At 38.9% G+C, this 21,744-nt stretch overlaps 1 protein-coding gene across 2 annotated transcripts in view; it reads right to left on the minus strand.

Moving 5' to 3' along the window:
- Window positions 1-21,744, minus strand: part of LOC120525109 (polyunsaturated fatty acid lipoxygenase ALOX8-like) — a 118,529-nt gene that overhangs the window by 73,254 nt on the left and 23,531 nt on the right. The window lies entirely within an intron of this gene.

The following is a 21,744-nucleotide window of genomic DNA, read 5'->3' on the forward strand; positions in this document are numbered from 1 at the left end:
GCTGCATATATTGTATAATCGCAATTAATTATTTTTTCCATTTGCTTTACTGTAAAACCATGCAGTATAATGAAGTTGCTGTGTGCATAGCGACACATTATCAGCACAAAGGCATGGGTCCGGTGAGACTTGTGCAGAACCAATAATAAATACGTAAGTACATGAATAAATAACTTAAAAAGCTGACGAGTCTATCTATCTATCTATCTATCTATCTATCTTGAAATGCCAAAACTATAAATCAATAAAATGTATGAAGCAACATTTCTTAAATGACGTCTCCTGCGGGCACAAGCAAATCATCAAAGATAGAATACAGTGTACAGGTCAATATTTTATCAGAAATGAATTGGAAAATGTTTAGTAATGACAAACCTATTATACAGCACAAATAAATAAATAAATAAATGCAGACCTACAATTCATAGGAACGAAGGGTAGTGGAATAACGAAGAGTATAGAAAACACAAATTGTTTCAGAAAACGATATTTGTGCCGTCCTTGAACCTCGTATTGATGATATCCTATTAAATAAATGTCCGTGTTTTCTGCATTCCCTTAACCTTTAAAAGTAGATGCCCCGACAACCTTTTTAAATCATTTGTATTATAATATTTTTATATGCAATCCATGGGGATAGGTGCATTTTCCTAGTAATTGGATGTTATTCGTTTTATTATTTAATTGTATTATTTACTGCATGTTACAGCACATTGGATATTACACTTTAAAAAATAATGGTCGCCCTCTTTGCCTGCTGAGATATACTCCAGCTCCCCATGACCCTGCTCTGGACTGAACAGTATGGTATGGTATGTCCCTTTAAGGACACTTTACTGGGTTGTGCAGGTCCCCATAGAATCATTGTTTGACAATGGACCCTTTTTCCTGCAAATTAAGAAGATTTTTCAAAGCAGAAAGAACCAGTTTCATATACAAAGAACCCTTCCCAGAATTCCCTGTGCCATTAACAAAAAAATATTTTTAAGAGTGGAGTTCAATACTTCCAACCAATGAAAATGTAAATGCAGACCCATCATTGCCTGAAAGTTCTGCTTAAGGAGGACAACCCACCAATAGGAAATTAGAAAATCTGCAGGCATCATTGTTAGCATTTATTGACACTGGCATTTTACTTGTAAAAGAACATTCAAGAAGGAAGTGAAATGTATTAGGAAGAAGTAAGGTCAAATTAAAATATGGTGACAGTGAAATAGCTAAAGCTCTAAATTCACATTTTTCTGAAGCTTTCACATGTGACAAAGGTGATAATCTCCCAGCAGATACATGGACTACTTGGAAGACATAAATTCATTTGGAGATGGTAGAGGAAGAGGTGCTGCTTATATTGAAAAGGCTGACGTTAGCAAATTGCTGGTACCACATAACATTTTTCCTTGAATGCTTAGGAGGGTTAATGGATATAAATATATTAACTCTAGATGTGCAGGTCGCTGTACACAAATTCCTGAGGACTACAAGATATAGCAAATGTTATCCCATTATATACAAAAGTGATAGGGCTGATTCAAGTAACTGCAGGGTAGTAAGCTTAATATGGATTACAGCTAAGTTAATGTAAGTAATTATTAAGGAAAAGATTGAGCATCACAAGTTAAGAACAAGTGTATGAGTCAATCTTGGGTTGGATCCTGAGTAGCTCACAACAATGGAGAGAGTTTGGCAGAAGGTATTGCCACTGATCACAGATTAGTAGTGTGAAGCAGAGCTGGCTGCATGTTGATGCTGGTTGATGGAAGTTTATATGTTATGAACTGCTTTCATTTTTAATTTTTGCAGTCATTATACTGTGTCATTTTTGTTATTTCTTTATTCTTTGGAGGTTTGAAATATGGAGATTCCATTTTTTACGTTGAAATTCACCTAGATGAAATCTTTTTTGCATCTTTCTCAACACCATTCTTTTTCGTTATGGACACCACCATTTCCTTAGTATTGATACAGTGTTACTAAGCATGTATGACTAGAAGAATGAGGTAATCTACCATACACCAGTAAAATCAATTTTATTTATGCCTCTCATTCAGATTGTTGTGGCAGATAGCAGTGCATTTTTTAAAAATGTGACATCATTTTCATTCAAAGACACACCAAAATGTACCATTGTGCACATTACAGTGTTTTCTTTGTAGGAAATTTCACTATATGGAAAGATACAGTATATACCTCTCCAAGTACTCCTCTATTGCCTAGCAATTGCTCTTTCTCTTTATTTATTCCTGAGGATGAAGGTTCTCACAATCTAGTTTTCTTTCTGCCTTTGGTGCATATTTAGGATCACAATCATCAAAACTGGAAAAATGGGAATGTTCTTACAACATCGCGCACACCCCACATATGATGGCTCAACAAACTGTCTACACAAAAAGGAAAGGAGTATGTTTTTTCTTTTCTTTCACTATATCTTTATTTAAATACTAAATGACAGGCAGATGCATGTGGAATTTAATGTATGAAATGCTTCCAGAGAGGAAGTAGTAGACATTTTTCTTATTGTGTCAATGCCACAAATTTTCTTGAAAGTGAAATGCCATTTGTTTTACAATTTTTTGCTTGCTGAAGCAAAACACTGAGTTTCACTGCAAATTCAGGTTCATGCAAATCTTTTCCCTCATCACTAATTACAGCCTTGCCGGCGTGCAGAATGTAAACTTTTCAAATCTAGTGATTTCAGTCCAAACACCTCTGCATGAAAGTAAGTTGGCAAAGGCAAACCTCAGCCAAGAAAATGGCATGATTACCTTGTGATCCTTATAGGAGCTTGATATCCTTTAAAGGGTGAAAGTGCAATAGAAACAACCCACAGAAACGTCTCCTGTCACATCATCCATTATCCAACTCGCTATATCCTAACTACAGGGTCACAGGGGTCAACGCAAGGTGCAAGGCAGGAAACAAACTCCGGGCAGGGTGCCAACCCACACACACTAAGGACAATTTAGAATCGCCAATGCACCTAACCTGCATGTCTTTGGGAGGAAACCCACACAGACACGGGGAGAACATGCAAACTCCACGCAGGGAGGACCCGGGAAGCGAACCCGGGTCTCCTAACTGCGAGGCAGCAGTGCTACCCACTGCAGCACCGTGCCGCCCTCTGTCACATCATATCACATCAAGTAGAAAAGACATTTTCCTTCACAACTGAATGTATTTTGTTTGCATTGTAATAGTTTATTACCGGGGAAGATACAGTAGGTAATGTTTATTTCTACATTGAAAAAATACTACAGTCACATGTTTTCTTCTGTTTGGCCTTCATCTCTCAGGAGAAAAAGAAGTTGACACAAATTCTTTGAGGAGAACAATCTGTTTAGCTCAAACAGCATACAACGTCTCCATTTCAGATATTGGAAATGTTTGGTGACTAAATTTGAAGGTCCATAATGTGTGGTTTTCTTCTATGCTGTTTGGTAATTTGTCCCATGTACTGTGACCTACATGATGAGACTGAAATGTATGCAAATACCCTTAAATGAAAGAATGCAGTGTGCATGTTAATTCCCACTGAATTGCTTGATTTGTAATTTTAGACAGTGGAGCAGAGAGTTAAATCAAGGGAAAAAAATGTGTCTTTGTCTCAAACAGCATAGAATTTATTGTACATTATCTGTAGTTCTCTACGAAGAAATATGTATAAACATTTCTGTGAAAGTTAAGGAGTTGTGTGTATATCACTTTGAGCTACATTTTTTGTATGAAAATGTGCTATATTAATAAATGTTGTTGTTGTTTTCTTGAATTAACCTCTTAGGTGTTGCCTTGAGTCCACACTGCTTTGTTTTTCATAACTGTAAAAAATCAGTTGTCGCAGGCGGCTGGGGGTGGAGCCAGCCGGGACGCCCAGGAGGACCGGAGGAGGGCTTGTACCTCCTCCAGACCACGAGGGGGCGACCGCCCTGGTTGTGTTGGGGGCCACGGGTAGAGGGCTTGGAAGCCCAACCCTGTAGGGGCCCGTGGCCACCGCCAGGCGGAGCCCCGGTGCCTGAAGAAACCTGGAGCCCAGCACTTCCGCCACACCAGGAAGTGCTGGGGGGAAGAAGACAGGGGACACCCGGAGGGCTTCCGGGTGCGCAGCCAGCCCTTCTGCCACACTGGGGCGTATCTGCGGAGGAATGCCGGGAAGCAGCTGGAGCCCATCCGGGTTCCTATATAAGGGGCTGCCTCCCTTCATTCAGTAGCGGAAGTCGGGTGGAAGAAGGATGGAGCTGGAGAGAGGACTGGAGACGGCCAGGAGAAAGGCAGTTAGACTGTGAGGCCTGGACTTTGGGGTATCGGTGCTGGAGGCACTGGGACGTGCACTGAACTGCAAATATAGTGTAAATAAACGTGTGTTGGGTGCGACAAAAGATGTCCGTCTGTCTGTGTCCGGGCCAAGTTTCACACAGTTTACAAGAAATGAAACTCCTACAATATTTCTCCTTTCGTCCACATCATGTAATTCTTTCTTTTGTGTTATCATCCTTGTAATGTGAAAAGCAATACTTCACACAGTGACTACTGATGCATTCTTAAGCATAAATTCACTTAACTGATACTATGCAAAGTGAGCAGCAGTATCACCTTTCAGGTCTACTTTCCTGGTTTAAAGTCCTGTGCCTGGATATTGTCTGTGTGGCTAAGCCCATTCTTCTCATGTCAATATCAGCTCTTCTCCAGGTACTCCAGTTTTCTGCCCACAACACAGAGCTGTGCTAATTGGTTTAATCTGTAAATCCAAATTAGACCAATGCGATTGTATGTGCATTGGTGGGCACTGTGATGGGCTAATGCTCTGTCCAAGGCTGTTTTCTACTTTTTAAAGTTGGGCTCTCTTCAACACGCAGCATGGACTCTGGAACCAAACTCTTGGAGAGAGGCTGGAATCTATTCTGCTCTGAAGTTGCCCAGGGTAAGAGGCATCAGCTTGGTACATGTAAATTGGAGTTTACTCCAGTGAATGACAGGGTCATCTCCCTGTGACTTTGAGTTGGGGATAGGGCTCTGACTCTTGTCTGTGCTTATGCACCAACAATTGGGTCAGAATATTTGGCCTTCTTGGATACCTTGTGGGTAGTGCTGGAAGGTGTTTCCCCGAGGGATGCTCAGGAGGGGGAAGCAGTGCTTCACCCGTGTGGTTTATAGATGCGACGGAGTGCTGATAACCTCACCTGGGGTTATATTTGGGCGGTGGATGGAGCACTCTGAGGATCTCCTAAATACCACCAAAATGCCTTTCTTTGAGGAAGCAGAGTCAGGACACTGAGGGAAGGACACATTCATCACTGGAGCTGAAGTCACTAAGGTATCTAAAAAACTTGTTGGTGGCAAGGCTACAGGTGTGGATCATATTTGCCCTGAGTTCTTAAATTCTCTGGATGTCATTGGGCTGTCTTGGCTCTCATACCTCTTCAATATTGAGTGGAGATTGGGGATGATGTGTCTGGATTAGCAAACAGGTGTGGTGGTCACCATCTTTAAGAAAAGGGACCATAGGATGTGTTAAGGGGATTACACTCCTCAGCCTCCCTAGGAAGGTCTATGCCAGGGTTCTGGAAGGAAGGATCCAGCTGCTTGTTGAGCTACAGATTCTAGAGGAGCAACACAAATTGCACCCAAGGTGCAGAACCCTAGATTAACTTTTAAAATCACAAGGATTTGGGACAGTTCATGGGAGTATGCTCAATCAGTTTACATGTGTTTTATGAACTTGGAAAAGGTATTTTATTGAGTTCCTATGGTGTCCTGGGTGCTTTGCAAGTATAGGGTACTGGGCCAGTTGTTGCACATTATTTCATCCCTATACAACCCGAGGTAAAGCTTGGTTCGCATACCCCGTAATAAGTGAGACTTGTTGCTGGTGGATGTGGGATTCCACCAGGGCTGCCCTTTTGTCACCGATTCTGTTTAAAATTTTAATTTTTTTTCTGAATTTGTAGGTGCAGCTAAGGAGTGGAGGAGGTCCAGATTGGTGGTCTCAGGATCACATCTCTGCTTTTGAGGATGATGTGTTCCTCCTGGCTTTATCAGGCTGAGACCTTAGACAATCACTTGGATGATTTACAGCCAGGGAGAGGGTCACACATCCAAATATGAGATCACAGTTCTCAGCTGGAAAAGGGTGGAATGCCCTCCCTGAGTTGAGGATGAGGTCCAGCCTCAAGTAGAAGAGTTTAAGTTGTTCACATGTCAGGGAAGAAGGGAACAGGAGATTGACAGGTGGATCAGAGTAACATGCACAGTCATGTGGAAGCTGTTCTTGTCAGTTGTGGTGAAGAGAGAACTGAGCCAAAAGGTGAAGCTCTTAATTCACCAGTCGATCTACATTCTTACCCTCACCTATGGCCATGAGTTGTGGGTAGTGATCAAAAGAACTAGATCACAGATACAAGCAGCAGATATGAGTTTCCTTTACAGGGTGTGTGGGCTCAGTATTAGAGACAGGCTGAAAAGCACAGACATTCTGGAGGAGCTCAAATACTGCCGCTGCTTCTCTGCATTTTAAGGAGCCAGTTCAAGTGGTTCAGGTAACTGATTAGGAGGTGTTTCGAGCATGTGCAACTGGAAGCAGACATTGGGGCAGACCCAGGACACACTGAAGACATAATATCTGTTACCTGGCCTGGGAATGCTTCACTAACCCTCCAGAGCAGGTGTAGTAGGTGGTGGGGGAAAAGAGATATCTGAGCATCTTTGCTTGGACTGCAGCCCTCACAAGGACAGGATAAGCAGCCAAAAATGGATAGATGGTATTGCCCCAGTGGTATTTTAATTATATGTAGCTGTTTAAAAAAATGATTGTAATGTACTTGCATTATGTTTAAACCAGTGTTTAATTCATAACATTTGACATGGATATTTGTTGTATGATGCTTTATTGAAGCTATCGGCAAAATCCATTACAAGGAGACATTGATGTGAAATCGTAAACAGGCTGTTGCCTCAGACTTGTTCAACATTTTAATACTGGCAAGTATGTGAACCTGCGGTGGGCTGACGCCATGCCCAGGGTTTGTTTCCTGCCTTGCACCCTGTGTTGGCTGGGATTGGCTCCAGAAGACCCCCGTGACCCTGTAGCTAGGATATAGTGGGTTGGATAATGGATGGATGGAAGTATGTGAATGGATTTTACTGTTTCCCTCATAGTCACTCAGGGATTTTTTGCTTCCTCATGTTTCCAAGCATCATTTATAGCTGAAATGTTTCATCATAGCATCCTCTGATGAGAGGCAATCTGACTCCTACACAAGACGCTATCAAGAAGCTTGCTGTCAGATGCCCCCAAAAGAAAAGTGTGAGATGGAATATCATATTGTGCAACTGTCTAAGAACGCTTAATCCTGGGCAGAGTTGGGTTGGGGTCTGAAGCCTATCCCAGAATGCATGGGGCACAAGGCAAGAGCAATCCTCTGGGCAGAGTACCAGTCCTGTAATAATAATAATAATAATAATAATAATAATAATAATAATAATAATAATAATACATGATTATTATTATTTAATATATAGGCACCTTTCAAAGTACACAAAGACACCTTACAAAATGCATTAATAACAACAGTCACAATATAAAATTAATAAAATATTACAGTACAAGAAAACCAGAATACAATAAAAAAATTAAATTTATCAACTAAAATTTCAATCAAACAGAATATGCCATTTTAAAAAATATTTGTTTTATGTTGAGATTTAAAGGTAGGAAGAGAGTCAGTACAGGGTATTGTGAATATGTTGTGGGGGGAGAGTCCCAGAGGTGAGGGGCCACTCGGTTGAAAGCTCTAAACCCCATGATAGTCAAGTGAGCAGGAGGTGTAATAAGATTAGTAGAGGAAGAAGAAGATCTAAGAATGGAAGGAATGGACATATGAAGAAGATCAGAAAGATAAGGAGGTGCAATATTACGAAGGGTCCTGTAAGTAATAAGCAGAATCTTAAAATCAATGCAATATTTAACAGGGCACCAGTTAAGCTGCTGAAGGACAGGAGTAATGTGTTCAGCGGAAGGGGTTCTGGTAATAATATGAGCAGCAACATTCTGGACCAACTGAAGTTTGTAAAGACGTTTGTGAAGAAGACCAGAAAGGGTAGAATTACAATAATCAATAAGAGATGTGACCAGAGCATGAACAAGAATAGCAGTGCTGGTAGCTGAAAGATGTGGGAGTAAATGGCTGATATTAGTCTGAGTAATATTATTAATATGCACCTCAAATTTTATGGTGCTATCAAAAATGACACCTAAGCTCTTAACCTGGGAGGAAGAAGAGATTAGAGAATTATCAATAGTCAATGGGATATTATCGCATTTGCCCAAAACAGATTTAGTTTATACCAGAAGAATCTCTTTTTCATGACTATTTAATTTAAGCAAATTAGCATGGGTTGAGATGGAATATGCTTTTTAATAATATTTTTTACTTACTTATCACTGTTCTGTTTTAATGAAAAAAGCAGCAGTTTTTCATTGCAACTAATTTCTTTGGATTGTAAGTGAACTCATTTTTTGGCTGATTTTCCTGTTTCATGTACAGGTGCCGATCATAAAATTAAAATTCTAATTTTATGACCGGCACCTGTAGTTGATCATACATTTTACTCATGTGAATTAAGCCAAGTGTTTTATTAATATTTTAAACACGTTGGTGCACAAGTGCTCATTCGCTCTTGTTTCCTTGTTAGGTATTGTATTAGTAATGTTTTAAACTACATACAGTTTTCATTCTTCAACAGGCCTAAGTAAGGCGACTGTCGAGGCTCTGCACAAATACCTGTGAGCTTGAATAGTACAACTCCATTTAAAGACCGCTACCATTAACCAGCAAATCAAAAAGGCATAATACTGCGGCTCTATGAGCTAATATTCTTGAGATTACACTCAAGTTGATTAAACACCCTTTGACAAGAAACTGCAAAGTATTAGGTCAATGGAAGACTGAGAAATCAGGGTTAAATTAATTTCTTAATTTCAAAAGTATCTTAAGAAATGTTACAATGAAAATTGCAAGCATCACAGCCATCTAAAGTTGGTAAAGTTTGTCCTGGTTATCTTGTTGTTGTTGACACATTTCTTCAAATGGAAAATTAAAAACTACGGAAAGCTCTGATTAACTTGATTACAACAAGGTCTGCTTTTTTGTACAGTGGATTCAGAAAGTATTCAGATCCCATTACATTCAGCACACTTTATTATGTTGTCAAGTTAATGTTAAATAAAGTTTTTTTTCCATTTTGCCCATCAACATACACTAAAAATCTATAATGACAAAATGGAAACGTTTTCAGAAAGTTTTATAAATGTATTAAAAAAAAAAAAAATGCTAAAAACAAATCTACAACATAAGAAAGAGTGCAGAAAGGAAACTGAATACTTTCTATCTCTCATGTAAAAAGAAAAGATTAAAAGGCACTTGGCTTTATTCTCGTCTAACATTCAGGTATTAATAATGCATAAGTACATAACAGTTAAGGAAAGGAGCGAATAAACCTTGATATGAACCTTTTTACACTAGATCCAGAGGTGTAAAATTTATAGACATGAGCAAGTGATAAAAATATAACTAAGAAAAGTATGACGTTTTATAAAGAAAACAAATATTTTAGTATATTAGCTTTTTGGTGTTGGTATTTTTCTTCTGAGAATCGTTCAAGGGGCTCATTGAGGAAAATACAAACTACAACCAGAAGAGGGCACCGGATACAGTAATAATCAGTAACAAAAATTAAAATAAAAACAAAAAATAGTACAGTCAGACCTCCATATCTGTGGGCGTTTTGGTTCCAGATTTTGATATCAAAATCCGGGGATACTTAAGTCTTTTTAATAGAGAGTATATATAGTATATTTTTAAAATAGCATTGTATTTGCAGATTACTTACGCACTTCCTCACGTATACTTTAAATCACCTCCAGATCATTTAAATACCTAATACAATGTAAATGCTATGGAAATAGTTGTTATACTGTGTTGTTTAGAAAATAACGACTTCTCAAAAGATCTAACGTTTTATTTTCTTAGCGAGAAATAGCACTTAACGTTCCCTCTTATCCTTTGAGGGAGTACTTTGACCAACTAAGTGCTGTTTATGAACAATTTTTATAAATAAACACGCAATATGATACCAAGGTCCTCACAGCGCCATACAGTCAGAGGTGCCAACTGGCTTTTGTATAAAGAAGCACTGGGCAGCGCTTGCCGCTGTGTGTGCGGGTGGGCGTGTCTCTTTGAATAACGGTTTCGTCAGTTGAAATTGTACTATTTAATTTGCCGGGTACCAATTGGTTTCAGGCAATCCCAAGATGTTTCGAGTCCACAGAACGTTTTGTACGCGCACAAACTGCGTATAGATAACGGGCATTTCCCAAGATTATAGCAAGTGCCCTGATGGACGGACTCAATTCGTTTAGCTTCCGAGGGTCAGGAGTAATGTTTTATAGAAGTCCGATTTCAGTTTACCTGAAAGTGATTGTTTAGTCGTCTTTAAGTATTTGTATTTTTAGGAAGATGTGTATGTCTGTTGTTTTTTGTTTTAAAAATCTGTACAACTGTGGGAAGTGTGGAGATGGGAAACCGTTTCCCACGTTGGAAATTGTTAGCGCCGAGGCAGGATTGGTAAGCGCGAAAGTGCCTTCATTTTATGAAAGAAACAATTGCCGGAGAACAGTGTCGATTGATCAACAGAGTAAAGCAAATGCGATTACTGTGAGCGCATTTAGCCAACTGAGGAGCAATGCGGTGACTCAGCATTGCCTGCAATATTGAGGCTGTAACCTAGTATGGGTGTGTCTAAAAATCACGTCATTCGCGTGGATTCTGCATATGTTCGCGTTGCGCGGAAAAATCGGGTTTTTTCTTTTTGTAACTTCTCAGGTATTTTTAAAAACATTTTCGATTATAGGTGCTACATTTCTCAAGTTTATTGTCATATCTATGTGTAATTATTACTTGACCCACAACCTGGTCGTGGGGTCCAGCGTCTGGCGAAGATTCGCTGATCTTGACTTTGCTGACGATGCTGTGATCTTCGCGGAGACGATGGAGGCTCTGATCGGGGCAGTCGAGAGACTGAGCGAGAAGTCTGAGTGTTTGGGCTTGCCAGCGTCCTGGATGAAAAAACAAGATCCAGGCCTTTAAAGACCTCTTAGCCTCAGCCATCAGCAGTGTGTCTGTCTGCGGAGAGAGTGTCGACCTTAACGTGAGGTTTACTTACCTTGGCAGTGACATTCATGTCATATCTCACATCCCTTCCACATAAGTATGTAGGTGTGACGCCTTAAGCCTGTAACTTCTCAGTATTTCAGACTCACCCTCACCAGCACTAACTAACATAAAGGTGTCCCTGAGGCACAGGGAGGCTTAACACCCTACTGCTTTTATACTACTTGCCATCTTATGGGGGGTCGTACTTCTACTGCACTCGTTTTTCAACCAAGGTGGGACCTCTCAGCCATGATAACCCTGTGGGCAAGAAAGTAACAATCTTCCCACACTAAGTGCCTAATATTTACTTCAAGACCTTAAACACATTGTTTGTCCCGGGGTAATTAGGATTGGAATTGACAAACAGGCTGAGAAAGGCAAACACCGATTAATTATTCTTTTAAATACTGTTAATTCAAGGTGAAGTTAAGCTTTTAAGTTTGGGTGTATGCTGGGCAAAAAAGAAAGGAAGACGAGCAGAGCAGGAGAGAGGAGAGCCAAGATGGAGAAGAACTCAAATAAATCGATAAGGACCTCTGCAGATTGAACACCAATCTGAAACAACTCTGCGTCCGGATTTTAAAAGACTCCTCTTCCATCACCTTAATTTTCGGCAAAAGTATTTTTAATAAGACTCTTTTTCATATACATTTTCTTAACCTTTAAAGTCTCTTTTCAAATATATTTCCTATTTTTTTTATTTTGCTTCAAAATGATATTAATTTTACACTGATTGGGTCAGGGTATGTCCATGTGGTGTGGGTGACTGTCATAATACCACAGGGGTTAGCAGCTGAGAAGAGATGTCTTCAATACAAAGCGCTTCAATGGTGAGTCGCACTGGTGTAGCTCAGGTCTGAAGCCAACTGTTTGGTCTGCGTGTGCAGGCAAGTGAGACTCTTTACTTGAGGCAGCTGTCCACATGTAGGTAAGGCTGTACATGTGAGGTGCTATGAAGCAGGTACCTAACTATATTATTTATATTGTGTTAACAGTAACTGTAGTGTAAGTGAACCAAAATAACAAATACAGTACAGGAATCTTTCTAATAAAATATTCAAGGTATAGTTAATAAGCATCTGGTGTAGATGCCATATTCCTAAAGGGGTTTTCCATCAGTAGCAGGGCGTCGAGTGTGCAACTGCTTTGGTGATGCTGATTGCACTGGTGTAGCTTAACCATTTGGTCTGCTTATGTTAAGCTAGTATGTTTCTTTTCATAAAGCAGCTTACAAATGGGACTCTATACATTGTTATATTAAGGCAAAATTCCATGATAATGCAACATTAGACATACTGAATTGAATGGAATCATTTATTACAAGGACATCTAGCCAAAGTCTTTGATCCTTTAAACACCATTGCACTATTTTCTGTTCCCAAGTTATAAACTAACCGAAACAGTCCTTGATCCTGTGGCACCTGCACTGTTTTCTATTTTCACCAGCATTAAGTTATAAACCGTCTGAAACAGATGCATTTAAACTTATAAACTCTTGGTGTAATACAGGGAGAATGCTTAAGACAGCAACAATTTCAATGTAAATGTCCACTTAGTGAAATTGCCTTAAATTCAATTCATCCTGGTTCACTTGAGCAAAATTAAAACTTAATATAACCAACCTGTAATTTCAAAATATGATTTTACAGTCCAGGACAATGACACACACCAAAATTATCACAGGTTCAGCCAATGGGATTTTTAGAAGTCCTATAATTTGTTTAGTGGAGGTCACCTATCTGTAGGGTTACAGTATAAATGCACCTCATCTGGAAGGGACAACTAAAGTGACCTAATTTATACAACAAAGATAAAAAGAACACTCCAAGCAACTCTGTGAAATGGTGTTTGAAAAGCACAAGTCAAAATGGATACAAGAAATATCCAAGTCACTGAATATCCCTTGGAGTCCAGTTAAATTTACGATTATGAAATGAAGAGACTATGGTACAACTATTACATTGTCTAGAACAGGCTGTTGCCAAAAACTGAGTCATCAAGGAAGAGGAAGACTATTGAAAGAAACCACTAAGAGACCTATGGGAATTTTGAAGGAGATACAAATTACAATTTCTAAAATTTGAGAGACTGTGGTGACACAATGGTTACCCAGGTGGTTCACCAGTAGTAGCTTCATGATAAAGTGGTTTTAAAAAAACAAAACAAAAAAACTAATTAAAAACAAATCCACATCTCAAGCAGAGTTTGCTAGAAGGCAGATGGGATACTTTGAAGTCAGCTGAAAAAAGGTTCAGTGGTCTGATAAAACTAAACTTGAGCTTTTTGGCTGAAAGCCAAACAACTGCACATTATCAAACACACCATCCCCACTGTGAAGCATGGTGGTGGTGGCAGCAGCATCATATTATGGGGGTGTTTCTCTGCTCAGGAAGGCTTGTGGGGGCAGAAAGGGAAATAAAGGCCAAAAAAAAAAAAATGTGCACCTTGGGAGAAGATTAATTTTCCTGTGAGACAACAACTCCGATCATAACGGCAAAGCTACACAGGGGAGGCTTCAAAACAACAGTGTTAATGGCCTGGAGTCAGAGTCCAAATCTCAGTCCAGTTAAGAATGTTTGGCTGGACTTGACAAATGCTGTTCACTCATGATCCCCATACAACCTGACTGAGCCTGAGCAATTTTGCAAAGAAGAATGGCGAGAAACAGCCAGATGTCCAAAGATGACAGAGACCTATGCATACAGACTCAAGGCTGTCATGGCTACCAAAAGGTACATCTACTAAATATTGACTTGACGGGTGAATACTTATCTGATCTGTTACTTTTTGTTTTATATTTGTCATTGAAACCTGGCAGAGATATCCTTTCACTTTGACATTTAAGAAGTATTTTTCTGTTGATCAGTGTAAAAAAAGCCAAAATAAATCTACTGTGATTTAATAATAAAATGTGAAACCCTCCAAGATGTACTTTTTATATGCACTGTAGGTGATGCTTTAATCTAGAGTGACTTATAATGTAGAATATACTTATACGTTCTGATCGCTTGCAGATTATATGACTTACTCAGGCTCAGATATTGCAAGAGTAGTGTAAGAGATAACCCTTAGTCAATGGGGCACATGAAGAGTTAACAAAGAACACAGCAGCCTAAGAACTTCTTTACATTTCTTGGTTCAAATGCTATAAACCTCGTTGCCTAGCTTTAAGTTTGAAAGAGACCAGTACACAATTTAAACACTTCAAAAAAAAAACAAACAGGACACAGATCAGGTGAATACACATGTGGGATTCTACTGAAGCAAGAATGTCTAGTTATACTGCAGACTGGATAAAAAATATTAATAGAAACCTGAAGCAGTGAACAGATAAACTCAAATGAGACCAGACTAATGGAAAGGTGAAGATTGTTTTAATCAAAGAAGGTAAATCATTCAATACTAGCAGGTCCAATGACTATGAACTGGTTCAAATAGGTTCAGTAATAAATGGATGAATGAATACTGAAAGGTCAACAAATAGAGCAATACTTCGTTAACATGGATTTTATATGTACATTTTGATAGATTATTAAAAAAAAATAGCTAAACAGGACAGAAGGTCAAGCACGACTGTATATCATCACTGTATTTTGCAGTATCTTCTTCATATTTGGTTTATGCCTTCTGGTTCTTGTTGTGGTAAACTGTTCCACCACCTTGACCTTGCAGAATGTATTCATTCAGTTATTTGACAAACACATATATGCCAAAATGGGGCCAAGAGAGGCAACAGTGTATTCTGTCAGCACTGGGCACAAGACACCAATTCAATGCCAACTTGTATTAACCCAACTTTTCTGGCTTTCAGATATGGGAGGAATTCCAAAAGCCAAGAGGAAAGCCTAAGCAGATATAAAAAGAAAATGCAAAGCGCCTGATCGTGACCCAGACAAGATTTAATTCCTTGTAAATGCATCCATTACCAAACCTGTTTATTTCAACTCAAAGTCTTGAGAGACAAGGCAGGAACCCTTGACAAGATGCTAGAACATTTTAGTGCCCACTTACACAATTTAGAATCACCAACTACCCTAACATAAAGATGCATGACTTTGTGATCAGGAGGAAAACCCGTGCATACCTGGAAGGATATGCCAAATCCAGAAACAGTGAGCAAGCCAGGATTTGGTTTCATAATATTGGATCCATAAAAAGGCTGCAATCTCCACCATGCTGCACCATCAGGAAAGTATAACTCAGTTTACAGTTTAACAAATTTTATAACACAGCTCACAAAAATTGTTTAGAACACTGACTGTGCCATCATCATTTAAGTTTGTGTTTAAACTGCTTTGATGGCATAATAAAACAAAACATTATTACATTGACAGTGGATATATGCATAATTCATATATTAGACCTGATTGGTGTTGAGAAGAAAAAATAAGTTTGAATGTTTTATTTTTACAAAAATAAAAACTCTTTAACAAATTAATTTTTTATTAGATTTTTAAGTACATAAACATTTTGTTTAAAAAAACAAAAACAAAACAAAATTCACCAGCAACACAATATTTAAGGTGTGGGCTGCAGTTGGCTTTGTGCTTTAGTAGATGTAAAGAACCAAAAATGGCAAAAACATTAAATGATCAATGTTATTATAATAAAAATTGTTCTATAATCTGAAGGTTTCTGGATATTTATTATTGTCCAACAGCACTGCCTCTTTCATTATTCTGGATGCACATTTGTGTATTTGCTAGGTTAATCCACATTGTATATGAAAACTTTAAATAAGCATTTTGTCAACCATGATTAAGAAATCACACTTAAGTGGCCTTATTCGAGTTTTAAAAAGATACACGCTGCATTTTTATACTTAAAAATAAACACCACTGAAAATATATTTATATATAAATGGGTTGGATAAATTGGGGATTTTAAAAAAGGGAAACTGATATATAAAATAGCTCATTCCATGTCCTCCAACTGTAGATATTAACTTTGTACATTTACAAGTTTCACTCTGAACATTATTTAGTGTAACAAAATGTGAACCTAGCAGACCAGGCTGCTTAAGATGGCAAAGTGTCAGTATTAGTAACAATGCAGTGTGGAAGGCTTCTTTGAATCAGATTTATGGTATCGTTGCCTTCAAGATGAACACTGTTTAGATTTAGTTTCTTTAAAAATGGCAATGCAGCACAAACTGCAATAAGAATGTTAGGACTGAATGTGAAACAGCCTTGAATATCCAACTGTTCTAGCTTGGTAAGCTGATCCAGGCAGCTAAGACCTGCATCAGTCATAGACATAACCTTTCTGAGGTGCAGGACTCTGAGTCTTCTCATGTGCCTTCCCACAAAGAGCAAGAATCCATCAGTAATACTGCTGACATGTGTACTAATACTAGTATTACCTTCCATATATAAGTGCTCCAGGTCGCCTAATCTTTCTGCACACTTCTCTATTCCATGATTTGTTACTCGATAGGTGCCCAAAAGTACCAGTTTCTTCAGTTTTACTTGTGACGTTAGACTTTTCAAATGAGAGTCAGAGAATGCTGGAACATTTTTCATAACCAAGGCTTCAAGATGGGGCCAAGACTGATTTTTACTGTTGGATGAGTGGACTCCAACGGGTTCAGAGAAAAACTTTGATGGAATCTCACATGTGACCATTTCTAATGTCTTTAAAGACGCAGGTAACTCGTTATAGTTACTGACACCCTTCAAATCTGTTTTAGTCAGGGAGAGTACCTCTAGGTTAGGGCATTGTTTCCGCAGTCCCGATAGCAAAGCCTTTGAAAGGAACTCCTTGTTTTTTTGAACAGAAAAGAGCAGGCCTTGCAATTTCAGGGTTCTCAGTCCAGTGTTAAAATGGCGCCTTAAGAGATGCCAAAGTACTTTTGAAGTCACCTTAACCCAAAAAAACAAAAAGAAAGAAAGAAAGAATCAAACTTGCTTCTACTTAGAAAGGTAGCTCAAATATGTTAATTTTTGCCACAAGAGAATTTTAAGAGAGCACACTGAATTAAATAAGGACATAGTTTTAAAGAAGTCTGAGTCAGAAGATATAATAATTTAATAATAATAATATAACAAAACAGTTCAGTGGGCAAGTTATGAATGCAGGATTTGTTCAACAATCTTTTCTTTAAATTGGACTCTTACCTCAATTAAGCATTTCTTTCTGATTTTTAAGTTTATTCTGTCAATCCAGAAAATACAAGCTAGTTATGTTAATGTTTTACTAAATCAAGAATTCATTACATAGGTAACAATTTACTCTTTTTTTGTTTATTATTTTTTTATTGTTTTGCAATGTCTTGATGATTTAAGTCATTACTTACTAATAGACACACAAATATATAATACTGATGTAGCTTACACTTTTCTCAATGCAAAATAAGAAAAGGGGGAAAAATAATATGTATGTAAATGATGAATGAGTGAAAATGACTCACTCATTGTGAAATTGGATTAAACCAAACTCTACAAAAACAGATGCCATGTAGGATATGACTAGATATGATCAATGTTGAAGGACTGTTATTAACAAACCATAATTTTTTAAATAGGTGCTATTAAGCATTTTCATCTAACAAAAATATGAACTATCTTGAAAAATGTGAATTGGACACATATTGTTTTCAAAGTGTATTGGCTTTTTGGGGTGTTTTTGATATTGTACTACTCTGCATGACAATAAAGAACTTGTACATTTAAATTATGCTTCAGGCAGAATAGGAAAGCCAAGTCCATGAACTTGATAACACACACAGGTAGTGTAATGTGTATGCATTATTTCATTAAAGGGACATAAAATGGAACATTTCCTATACTTTCCTCACTTGACACTATGAATGACACATTACCCTCCAGTCTTTAAAGGAGTATCATTATCTTATATGGATGGTTTCAAACTACTGTATTAACATGTTAGGTCACCTAATGTAATCCTGGCCACATATTAACTTTACAGCTATGTACAGTATATGCACACTCCCAATCTGACCCAAATCAAACTAATTCCAACATAACCAGTAAAACTGGAGCACAGCAAGAGCACCAATCCAGTACAGTATAACCAAACCTGTCAAGGTCTCAACATTATTGCAAAGGATGCAAAAAAGTAATGAGAGGATGTGTGTTTGTGTGTTCAAATACTTCATTTTTGTTATTAATTATATGTTATCGCATTCATCCATTTCAAACTCATTCTTCCTGGTCAGGGTAGAAAGAGCTTCTCCCAAAGCCAAACAAAGTAAGGTAGACAGTCACCTGAAATGACACTGCAGTTTACTGCCTTCAACAAAGTAATGTAGTCTCTCTTACAGTATACTCAACAAACCTCCGTTTTTTTCTGCCACAAGCTTTCTTAAAAAAAAAAAACAAACCCAATGTGAACAGAGATAAATAAAGTTCATATAGAAGGCTGTTTTTGTTTGATGCATACATCTACTTTTTATCTTTTTTAAATTAATTTTAATTAAAAGCAAATAACAATCCATACAATCAAATCCAACTTAACAAAACACAAATTCAATCCTAACCGAAAAGAATGAAAGTGAGTAGAGCCAGCCAATAAAGCTAATCTTTGGAGCAGCAAGGAAAAAAGAGCATCCTTTCGCCCAATATAGAAGATTATTTTAAAATGTTATTGATTATATCCTGCCATATTTTAAAAAAGTTTTGAACTCATTCTCGGAGTCAAAATTTTATATTTTTCCAAAACAAATTTCCATACCGGATCAGTCAAGTCCCAGGTTAACAACGACCACCACCAGTACTGTTAGACAACAGGGTGCTGGCGGAAATTGGGCTACTGTTGGCCAAAGAGGAAGAAGAAGATGGGGGAGACATGTCTGGAGGCAGGAGGAGAGGAGGAAGGTAAAGAGAGTGGAACTGAGGGTAGGAACTTTGAATATTGGCAGTATGACTGGCAAGGGGAAAGAGATGGCCGATATGATGGAGAGAAGAAAGGTTAATATATTTTGTGTGCAAAAGACTAAAGGGAAGCGGAGTAAGGCCAAGTGGTTCAGAGGTGGATACAAATTGTTCTATCATGATGTGGATGGGAAGAGAAATGGAGTAGGGGTTATTCTGAAGGAACAGTATGTCAAGAGTGTTTTGGAGGTGAAAAGAGTGTCAGACAGAGTAATGATTATGAAGCTGGAAATTGGAGGTGTGATGATGAATGTTGTTAGTGCATATGCCCCGCTAGTTGGATGTGCAATGGATGAGAAAGAAGATTTTTGGAGTGAGTTGGATGAAGTGATGAACAGTGTACCCAAGGGACAGAAAGTGGTGATTGGCACAGGATTTCAATGGACATGTTGGTGAAGAGAACAGAAGAGATGAGGAGGCGATGGGTAAGTATGGTGTCAAGGAGAGGAATGAAGAAGTTAAGAGGATAGTGGATTTTGCCAAAAGGATGGACAGGTTTGTGGTTAATACATATTTTAAGAGGAGGCAGGAACATAGGGTGATGTACAAGCGTGGAGGAAAATGCATACAGGTAGATTACATCATATGCAGAAGAGTCAATCTAAAGGAGATTGAAGACTGCAAAGTGGTGGCAGGGGAAAGTGTAGTTAAGCAGCATAGGATGGTGGTCTGTAGGATGACATTGGAGATCAAAAAGAAGAAGAAGAGAATGAGGGCAGAGCCAAGGACCAAATGGTGGAATTTGAAAAAGGAAGACTGCAAGGTTGAGTTTAAAGAGAAGGTGAGACAGGCACTGGGTAGTAGTGAAGAATTACCAGACAATTGGGAAACTACAGCACATGTAGTAAGGGTGACAGCAAGAAGGGTGCTTGGCGTGACATCTGGACAGAGGAAGGAGGAAAAGGAAACCAGGTGGTGGAATGGGGACGCACAGGAGAGTATACAGAGGAAGAGGATGGCAAAGAAGAAGTGGGATAGTCAGAGAGATGTAAAAAGTAGAAGAAAATGTGTATGATGAGTTGTATGAGAGGTTGGATACTAAGGAGTGAGAAAAGGACCTGTACCGATTGGCTAGACAGAGGGACTGAGCTGGGAAAGATATGCAGCAGGTTAGTGTAATAAAGGATAAAGATTGAAACATACTCACAAGCGAGGAGAGTGTGTTGAGGAGATGGAAAGAGTACTTTGAGAGGCTTATGAATGAAAAGAACGAGAGAGAGAAGAGGTGGGATGATGTGGAGATAGTGAATCAGGAAGTGCAATGGATTAGCAAGGAGGAAGTAAGGACAGCTATGAACAGGATGAAGAATGGAAAAGCAGTTGGTCCAGATGACATACCTGTAGAAGCATGGAGTTGTTTGGGAGAGATGGCAGTGGAGTTTTTAACCAGATTGTTAAATGGAATCTTGGAAAGTGAGAGGATGCCTGAGGAGTGGAGAAGAAGTGTACTGATGCCGCTATTTAAGAATAAGGGGGATGTGCAGGACTGTAGTAACTACAGGGGGATAAAATTGATGAGCCACAGCATGAAATTATAGGAAAGAGTAGTGGAAACAAAGTTAAGAAGGAAAGTGATGATTAGTGAGCAGCAGTATGGTTTCATGCCAAGAAACAGCACCACAGATGCGATGTTTGCTCTGAGGGTGTTGATAGAGAAGTATAGAGAAGGCCAGAAGGAGTTGCATTGTGTCTCTGTGGAACTGGAGAAAGCATATGACAGGGTGACTCGAAAGGAGTTGTGGTATTGTATGAGAAAGTCAGAGAAGTATGTAAGAGTTGTAGAGGACATGTAAGAGGGAAGTGTGAATGTGGTGAGGTTTGCGGAAGGAGTGACGGATGCATTCAAGTTGGAGGTGGGATTACATCAGGGATCAGCTTGGAGTCCTTTCTTATTTGCGATGGTGATGGACAGGTTGACAGACGAGATTAGACAGGAGTCCTCGTGACCTATGATGTTTGCTGATGACATTGTGATCTGTAGCAATAGTAGGGAGCAGGTTGAGGAGACCCTGGAGAGGTGGAGATATGCTCTAGAGAGGAGACGAATGAAGGTCAGTAGGAACAAGACAGAATACATGTTTGTAAATGAGAGGGAGGTCAGTGGAATGGTGAGGATGCAAGGAGTAGAGTTGGCGAAGTTGGATGAGTTTAAATACTTGGGATCAACAGTACAGAGTAATGGGGATTGTGCAAGAGAGGTGAAAAAGAGTGCAAGCAGGGTGGAATGGGTGGAGAAGAGTGTCAGGAGTAATTTGTGACAGACGGGTATCAACAAGAGTAAAAGCGGACGGTAGTGAGACCAGCTATGTTATATGGGTTGGAGACGGTGGCACTGACCAGAAAGCAGGAGACAGAGCTGGAGGTGGCAGAGTTAAAGATGCTAAGATTTGCAGTGGGTGTGACAAGGATGGACAGGATTAGAAATGAATACATTAGAGGGTCAGCTCGAGTTGAACGGTTAGGAGACAAAATCAGAGATGCGAGATTGCGTTGGTTTGGACATGTGTAGAGGAGAGATGCTAAGTATATTGGGAGAAGGAAGCTAAGGATAAACCTGCCAGGCAAGAGAAAAAGAGGAAGACCTAAGGTTTATGGATGTGGTGAGAGAGGATATGCAGGTGATGGGTGTAACAGAACAAGATACAGAGGAC

Source organism: Polypterus senegalus, chromosome 3 (assembly GCF_016835505.1).
Source record: "Polypterus senegalus isolate Bchr_013 chromosome 3, ASM1683550v1, whole genome shotgun sequence".
Lineage (NCBI taxonomy): Eukaryota > Metazoa > Chordata > Cladistia > Polypteriformes > Polypteridae > Polypterus > Polypterus senegalus.